The following is an 8,277-nucleotide window of genomic DNA, read 5'->3' on the forward strand; positions in this document are numbered from 1 at the left end:
CAATCGCTGACCGCACCTTAAGGCTTACTGAGCTTGATGGAGTGAGGTATTAACATAAATGATGTAATAACATGACAGTGACAGTATAGGCTTTTATCACTGTCAACTGGTTACATACTGTATTGTAATTTTATTGATTTAAATTGTTACATTTCAGTAAGGATTAATATGTGATCACTTTAAGTATATGTGGACTGGGGCTATGGTATTCTTGGAAATACAGTACAGTATGGTACAATATTGGAAATACAATATGGCACATTGGTACATTGTCCTTTCTCTAACAGTGTGTCAGTGAATCCTGTGAATTGAATATATGTTTGACAGAATTTGTCCATGGTGGTCAAGGATTTTGTTCTGGTAAGTTTCTGCCAGTATACATTCCTTTCTTTAACAGATATTTTTTCTTAACAGTGTGTCCAACTTTAGAGCAGAAATAAGTATGTTTACAGCCTGGTATAAAAAACAGTTTTGCTAAATGGTTTTCCTGTTTCTGTGAGTCTTTCATGTCTCATCTGTTTAAATTATACAATTCAATTTAAATTGCATTGACTGAACAGAGAATTAGATGGAAGTTGCAAGATGCAAAACAATAAAAAATGCCAGGCCAATTGTGTCAGAACATTGTTTGGTGTATAAATTTAATTTTACTTAAGAGACAGTATTATCCAATTTTTTTTATTTTTTATTATTTAACCTTTATTTTACCAGGAATAATCCCATTGAAGGGAGTCCTGGCCAAGACATCAGCATAATAGTTCCATATTAAAATATACAGTGTAAAACAGACAACATAAAACAGAAAAATACAGTATGCAATTTAACAGCATCTCAACGTGAGCACCAGCGCTCAGTAACAGCACATGTGCATTTAGTACTCAAATAGTCCTTTATCCTAGTTTTAAACTGTGTCATTAGGCAGTCTAATTTAAAATGATTCTGCAATTTAAACCAGGATGAGGGTGCAAAAACAGAAAAGGCACTTTCACCAAAGACAGTTCGCGTTCAGGGAATATCATACACGATTTGCCTACATGATCGAAGATTACAATTTCTGGTGGTGAGGGCCACACTCAAGAAAAATAAATTCAAAGATTTAGGGAATAAAGTCATGCTGTTATGAGATAATAAATTGAACCTTTAAGAGAAAAAAAAGTCTAAATGTTATGAGAATTAAGTCATAATACATGACAAAAGTCATCTTAAGATACAGGCTTTTATGCCATTTGTTGGAAGGGATTCCTGTGTTAAAATGAAGGAGGTGGGACACCTAGTGATTAGTAAAGTTATACTTTCATATAGGCTTCACAAAAAAAGAAATACTTAATCTTTTGGCACCTCAGCACCATATTGTCATAAGCATAAGGACTCTGAAAGAATGGGACAAACTCTTGTGGAGAAGAAATTTATTAACATAGGCCTACATTGTATGACATGTGATGCAGTCTATGCCCTCCTGGGCTGGGTTTACTTTATGATATTCATGTCATGACATGTCTGTTTTTTTTCTTCTGTGTGGCCTATAGTCCATCATACTATCCAACAAAACCATTATTATATAAGAAAGATATTAATCCAGGCACTCCAAATACGGTGACAGCGAGGAAGCGATATGGATACATTTAAAAAGCCTTTATTGTAACTGGCTACTCCATAAAAAATCATCATGTTTCGATGAAGAGGTCTTCATCAAGGCTTAATTTTCACAGTGGAGTACCATACCATTATTATAACCTACAGTACAATAATGTCTGATGCAATTTATGAGTTGGCTATCAGCGTTGGAAAAGTGAAGTATCTATGAAGTGCTTGGTGAAATTGAAAATAGATTATTGCCGTATAATAATAAATAAGCAAATATCAATAATTTCAGTTGTTTTATTCACACCTTCGTGAAAAGAACATATATCGGTATACTGTAGTTAATTCATTGCATGTCAAAGCCCTTCAATCTAAACACAATATACGTGCTTTCTATTCTATACGTCCCTTATATTATCTTTTTTATTATTTAAAAATGCCTCATGATTCAGGTTTGCTGTTAATATTTCACACATTCACTCTGAACACATTCAACAAAAAAAGGTAGGTCTCAATACTCTTTATCTGCTTTTCTCTTGATCTCTCCCTAACATCTGCTGACACTTACCATTGTAACCCAATTAAGACCAATGGCAAATCAAATGGCAACGTTGCCTATAAGTTGCCATTTGGTCATGGCGACATTACTTTCTGGCAACGTTGTGGCAACGTTGTGGCAACGTTGTGGCAACATTGCCACAACGTTGCCTGCAGGAAGTTGCCATTAAGTAAACAAATTACATTGCCACGACGTAGTGGCTTGGTAATTTTGATAACGTTGCCTCTTGGTAGTGTAAGTGACGTTGCCACAACGTTGCCTACAGGAAGTTGCCATTAAGTAAACAAATTACGTTGCCGCAACGTAGTGGCTTGGTAATTTTGATAACGTTGCCTCTTGGTAGTGTAAGTGACGTTGCCACAACGTTGCCTACAGGAAGTTGCCATTAAGTAAACAAATTACGTTGCCGCAACGTAGTGGCTTGGTAATTTTGATAACGTTGCCTCTTGGTAGTGTAAGTGACGTTGCCACAACGTTGCCTACAGGAAGTTGCCATTAAGTAAACAAATTACGTTGCCACAACGTTGCCTACAGGAAGTTGCCATTAAGTAAACAAATTACATTGCCGCAACGTAGTGGCTTGGTAATTTTGCTAACTTTGCCACTTGGTAACCCAAGTAATGTTGCGGCGACGTAGTGTTGTGGTCATTTACTTACCGTGATACGTCAAAGTTCAGAATTACACCATACGAGTATTAAAGGTTGTTTCCATGTCCAGCACAAAGATTAGGTTTGAATGCTATGCTGGATATGTATGACAATTTCTAGTTTAGAATTTGTATTTCCATTTTATAGTGACAATAAAGGGCTCACCTTCAGACAGCAAAGCAAAACCCATAGGCTAACATGCTATAAAATAACAGATTTTTTTCTAAGTCAAACTATCTTCGAGCCAGAAAAATTAACCACTGGTTTGTATTGTTTATTCACTACCTAGGGATGACTCAATTCCCACAGAAACTATTTGTGCTAAACTAGGATTAATCCAGAACTACATAACAATTCTCAGTTCCACAAACTCTGACCCAGTTGGAAAAATAGCAATGACATATATTCAGATACTGAATTGATGAAGCATTTATTTTAAATGCATATACAGGGACCACATAAATAAATCACAACGACAATTATTTCTATTAAAACAACATTTGAAGTCAAATTCATGCGTTTCACAGATTGAAGTGATGTACTAACAAACCACATTGCAGGGTAGGCATTAGTCAACCAGTACAGAGCATGAAGGCCTTGGAGCGGCTGAGGTGGAGAGTAGCTAAAACAGTGACTGCTAATCAGAATCCAATTCTAATGTTAATGCTGTCTAGTGCAATTTTGACTAAGATCTCCCTCTTGTTATCCAATTACTGGCCACAATAACAGTTTTTTCTCCCAAAAACTCCACAATACTCATTTTGTAATCAAACACAGAGAAATGACAGTAAAAAATATTGTGTCTGTATGAAAAATTGCAATGATAATACTCTGATGAGAGCACAAATGACAACACACTGCAATGTCATGAAGAATGGCCATTAAGATTATTTTTCCCTAACAGGAATCTTGATTGTACTTTGTTTCAGTCACCTCAAAACAGTCATTGATCTTGAATTTTAGTACTCCGACTAATGTACTAATGTAATACAGCCATGGGTATATCATTTACTAATCACACTCTCACGCAGGACATTTTGCCCAATTAACAGAACTATATAAGAGGCTATTTCAAAATACTATCGGAAACAACAAACAAAGACTGTGGTCGGCATCTCCGATTTAAAACAGTGATTCACAAGGCATATAAGGGACAGGGAAACACTAGACCCCAAAGGTAACTGCCCCCCAGTTTTCTATCAAGCTGACGTTGTCCTTAAGCCGCAGAGGGGCTGGTTCTGCTGTTGCAGCTGAGGGTTGTCAAGATGTCCTTTTGCCTCAAGTCGTCTTAAAAATGGTGGATCCCAGCATCTTCAGTTCGGTTCCTGGAAAAGGAAAAAAAAAGGTAAGAATGTCTTACTTTCTGTTCACATACATACATTATGCTGAGAAACAGTTGAATAAAATATCCAGCGAAATGAAAAAGTGTGCGAGGGCAGCTATAAAAGAACAATTGTGTCTAACTAGCTGGGTTTGACAAATTGGTCTTGTTTTTATGCCTGTAGCTCACAGATAAGTGTGACTAAGTAATCTCCATGCTTGGTCACAACTGAATGGTTCAAAATAGAATAATAAACAGACTAAATTAACATACAAATTAATATATAGTAATAAATATATAAGACATTTCTTAATAAATACACTTGTTACCAAAAGCTTTCAACTTTAATAATTTGTATGATCACCACTTTTAAATTAATGTTACTGCCCCTTTAAGACGCCTTCCTAGCCACGAGCTAGTATGAGTTAGACGCGAGCAAGTTCACCTAACGGAAAAAACGAAAAGACGCAAATCATTCATCATGGGACAACATACAGCACCGAACTATATAGGAATTAAACACCTTTCACGTCTTTTCTATCACCAAACCGAGTCTGTTCTATCACATCTAAGCGACAATTTCGTATATATATATAATCCACGCTCTGTTGCTGTTGTGGGTTAAGCTGAGTTTGTTTAATCTCTGCATCTCTTCTTTGTCCCTGATGGTGGCCAGATCAGTGTACTTCTCTCTGCAGTTGGTCTGGGCTTCGGTCCATGTCTTGGGGTCAATGATATAGTGGTACTCACGAGAGGCCAACACTAAAGCTCCAAAGTGGGAAAGAAAGGGATCTTTAGAACAAAAGCTGTAGTCGTTTTGATTGATGAAGTTTATCGACCTAATGAGTTAGATGACCTTGAGTACCTAATCAGTGCATCTAGGCTTTGTAGTGATTGTTGTGTATTGGATCTCTATACTCCATAACCTTAATTCTGGCCCTGCCGGGCCACCGTTGTGAGGCGACCCTACTGTATTAGGCATGTTGCTCTATGTGCTTTGTCTATGAGTTAATCTATTAAACAGAGTTGTCTGCATACTGCCACCGGTCAATTCATTCTTTAATGGTTAGATTGTTATTCAACACATAACAGTGACAAACTACGCAAGATAAGATTAGTCAAGCCACTTGGGAGATATCGCACACTATACAGTAACTCTAAATTACAGTTTTTCTTGATTGCTTTGATGCAGCAGTCAACTCAAACTCATTTTCAAAACAGTTAACACACAAGCCGAAACAGTGGCACTCATGGTCAAAATGATACATTTTGCCTGCAAAAGGCTCTAACACTCTCAAAACATTTAAAACACAGCAAAAGCAGATTTTGTCATCAAACAACTTGTAGTCAAATCACTTTCAATCAATCATTACACACTGCCCAACAAAATGCAAAGCCTTCATTTTTGCTATGTCTGTGGCATTTCTTCTAATTTTTCTGGTATCAGAAAAACTATGGAAAGACAAAAGGTATTGAACAAAAATAAATGTTATTCATTCCTCCCAAGATGTAACTACTATTGACATGTAGGACCTACAGTAAGCACCTGGACAAGACACATTTCATACACTGAACTACAACTTGTCATTTGTCATTGAAATAGACCTACAGGAAACACCTTGACCTATCAGCTTTTGGCCATACAGTTCCTTAGATTCATACTTGTAAATAGCAACACAGAACAGACATTGTATCTCTTATGGATAATGAATGATTGCTGATTGAAGAATTGTGCAAAGGAGATTCACACATTGACATTACAAACTCATAAGTTTGCAAGCAATATCTATTAGCTGTGGATAAATGTTTTCTATTTGTTACACACAATTAATCCAATGGAGTTTAGAGTCTTTGTATGAGAACTGTGTTACTGTAAATGTTTTGAAAAAGGATGTGAAACATGAGTTAAACCAATTAAAATGTGTTAAATAATTTGCTGTGCTAAGAAGGTGAAGCTCAAGATCAAGTGGATCCCAGTCTCATTACATGCATCAAAGCAATCGAGAAAAACTGTATGTAGGACCCCGTGTGACCGTGACCTTTGACCCCAAATAATAACATCAAGTTGCCTATGCTATGTATTACCCTAGCTGTACTGTACTGCTATTTTCCCACCAGTTTGCTGTACATGCTTTTGAATAAATGTAAATACCAGTAGTAATGCAAATTATACTACTTCTGTCCTTTCTTCTTGATCCATGAGTTGAAGTGGCTTTAGACAGACCAGCACGAAAGTCTATGGGGTTTGCCATTCTGAGTAGGCTACAGTTTCGGTCATACAGTCTTGTTTCGGTGGTGAGCGACGCAGACACAGGCGACACCGAGCGTTATGGTGGTGAAATGCACCGCGATGCAAAGCAAGCCGACGCAGAACCATAAAAGGGTCACAACGCTGTAGGAGTGCCGGCGTAGCTACGCCATGGAGTTGACGCAGAAGCATGTTGAACCCTAAGGAAGAACCACTGACCTTGTTGCCTTGAACTGGAACTGTCACGGATGCCTGGCATTACATCGATTATAAGTCTCAGGATTTGTCAAGGAGCCACCAAACAAAAGCATGATGCTTCTCCCCCAAATCAAATTAAAAATGGCTGGTGTATAGTACTTCAACTTCAATAGTACTTCACTTTGGTGAACTGGTAAAAATAGCTGATTTACGTTTCCCCAGACCATGGGGGAAAACATAGCACTCTCACTCTTATGTTCTATATCTCTCTCTCTCTCTCTCTCTCTCTCTCACACACACACCCACCCTTCCTTCTCTAAACTATTTATTGAGCAATGTTTGGACAGAAAACCGAATTGAACACCACTTGCAATGACAGAAAACTATAACAACTATATGCAATATAATATATCAACTATATGCATATGCACCATCCCTGAACTATTTGTGACAACAGCAAGGGTATCAGTTTGATGCCTTCGGAGGACATAGTGAAAAAGGAGCCTATATTTGGCTTTGAATTAAACGGTTCGCTTACTGGCTCCATGTAAACATCAGCACATACATACTGAGACCAAGACCAAGGACAGGCAGTAAGTCCACTTCCGCATGGCCACAGATGGAGTCCTACAGTATCCCCTAAAACAGTGCAAATAAGGATGTATGACATGTCACAGCTAACACCAGATCAATCTCTCTCTCTCTCTCTTTCGATAGGTGCAAATAGATTAAGCATCTGCATAACACAACCAAACAAACAGTTGTACTCTTTTTCAATTTCATTTTTATAATCATCTGAGCTTTGTACTGCACAGTAAAACCTATAGTGTCTAACATAAACTTAGCAAACTCTAAAGACTTAAAAATGTATCACTGCATTTCCAAAATCAACACAAACAAACCTGTAAGTTATTATTGAGTAAAAAGTCTCTGCCAAATGAATAAACATGAATCATAACATGGACACATACCTGTGCACGAAAGTGTTCACTGTGTGTGAAAGGTCTCTGTGACTAGACAATATCCCCTCACTACTGCTTTCATCGTTTGCATTATTATTTGCATAATTCATAAAACATGAAGCATACCTCATGCTTTTCCCAGAGAGACTGCCCAATATTGATGTTCATGGAAAGAGACATGACTAGTGTTTTAAATACATTTTCGTTAGCTCCCACACCATAAGTGTATCTAAATGAGCTATGTACCAAAAATTAAATTTTACTGTGACTCAAAGAGCTGTAAACAATGTTAAATCCGCTTGGAGCTCCAGTGGAATTTTGATTTGTAAAAAGTATTCTCAGTCTAACCATTGATGTGCCGTGTGAAAGGACGGAAATAGGCACCCACTAGCCCAGTACTAAACTCTGAGCGTGGTAACAAAATCGGATATTTCAGGCAGTAAAATCTACACACCTATGGCTACTGAAAAATGTAAGGTTAATTTATCAAATGTTATTTTGAAGTATTTAAAAACGTTGTTGTTTTAGAATTTTCGAACGAAAGGGTAATTGGTGCTTTTATGATAAAACTTTTATGGATAAAAACAGTGCTTGTAGTGGCACTGAAACCATTCAAGTAGAAAACGGACTGTGATAAGCAAATTCATACTGAAGCCTTTCATGCCTTTCACTGTATGTATATTACAACTCCTCATGACAACAGATGACTGGGGCTGATCACTGGTGCTGAGCCTAAGCCCCATGACCTAGTTCTTAATGG

At 37.3% G+C, this 8,277-nt stretch overlaps 1 long non-coding RNA gene across 1 annotated transcript; it reads right to left on the reverse strand.

Annotated features, from left to right (window-relative positions):
- Positions 1–4,710: 4,710 nt before the first annotated feature.
- LOC121689511 lies at positions 4,711–7,601 on the reverse strand. Its single transcript, XR_006024791.1, has 3 exons — positions 7,527–7,601; positions 7,121–7,194; positions 4,711–4,877 (listed from the first exon to the last, which is right to left on the reverse strand). It is a non-coding gene; the product is annotated as an uncharacterized LOC121689511 (long non-coding RNA).
- Between the last annotated feature and the right edge of the window lie 676 nt (positions 7,602–8,277).

Source organism: Alosa sapidissima, chromosome 18, assembly GCF_018492685.1.
Source record: "Alosa sapidissima isolate fAloSap1 chromosome 18, fAloSap1.pri, whole genome shotgun sequence".
Lineage (NCBI taxonomy): Eukaryota > Metazoa > Chordata > Actinopteri > Clupeiformes > Clupeidae > Alosa > Alosa sapidissima.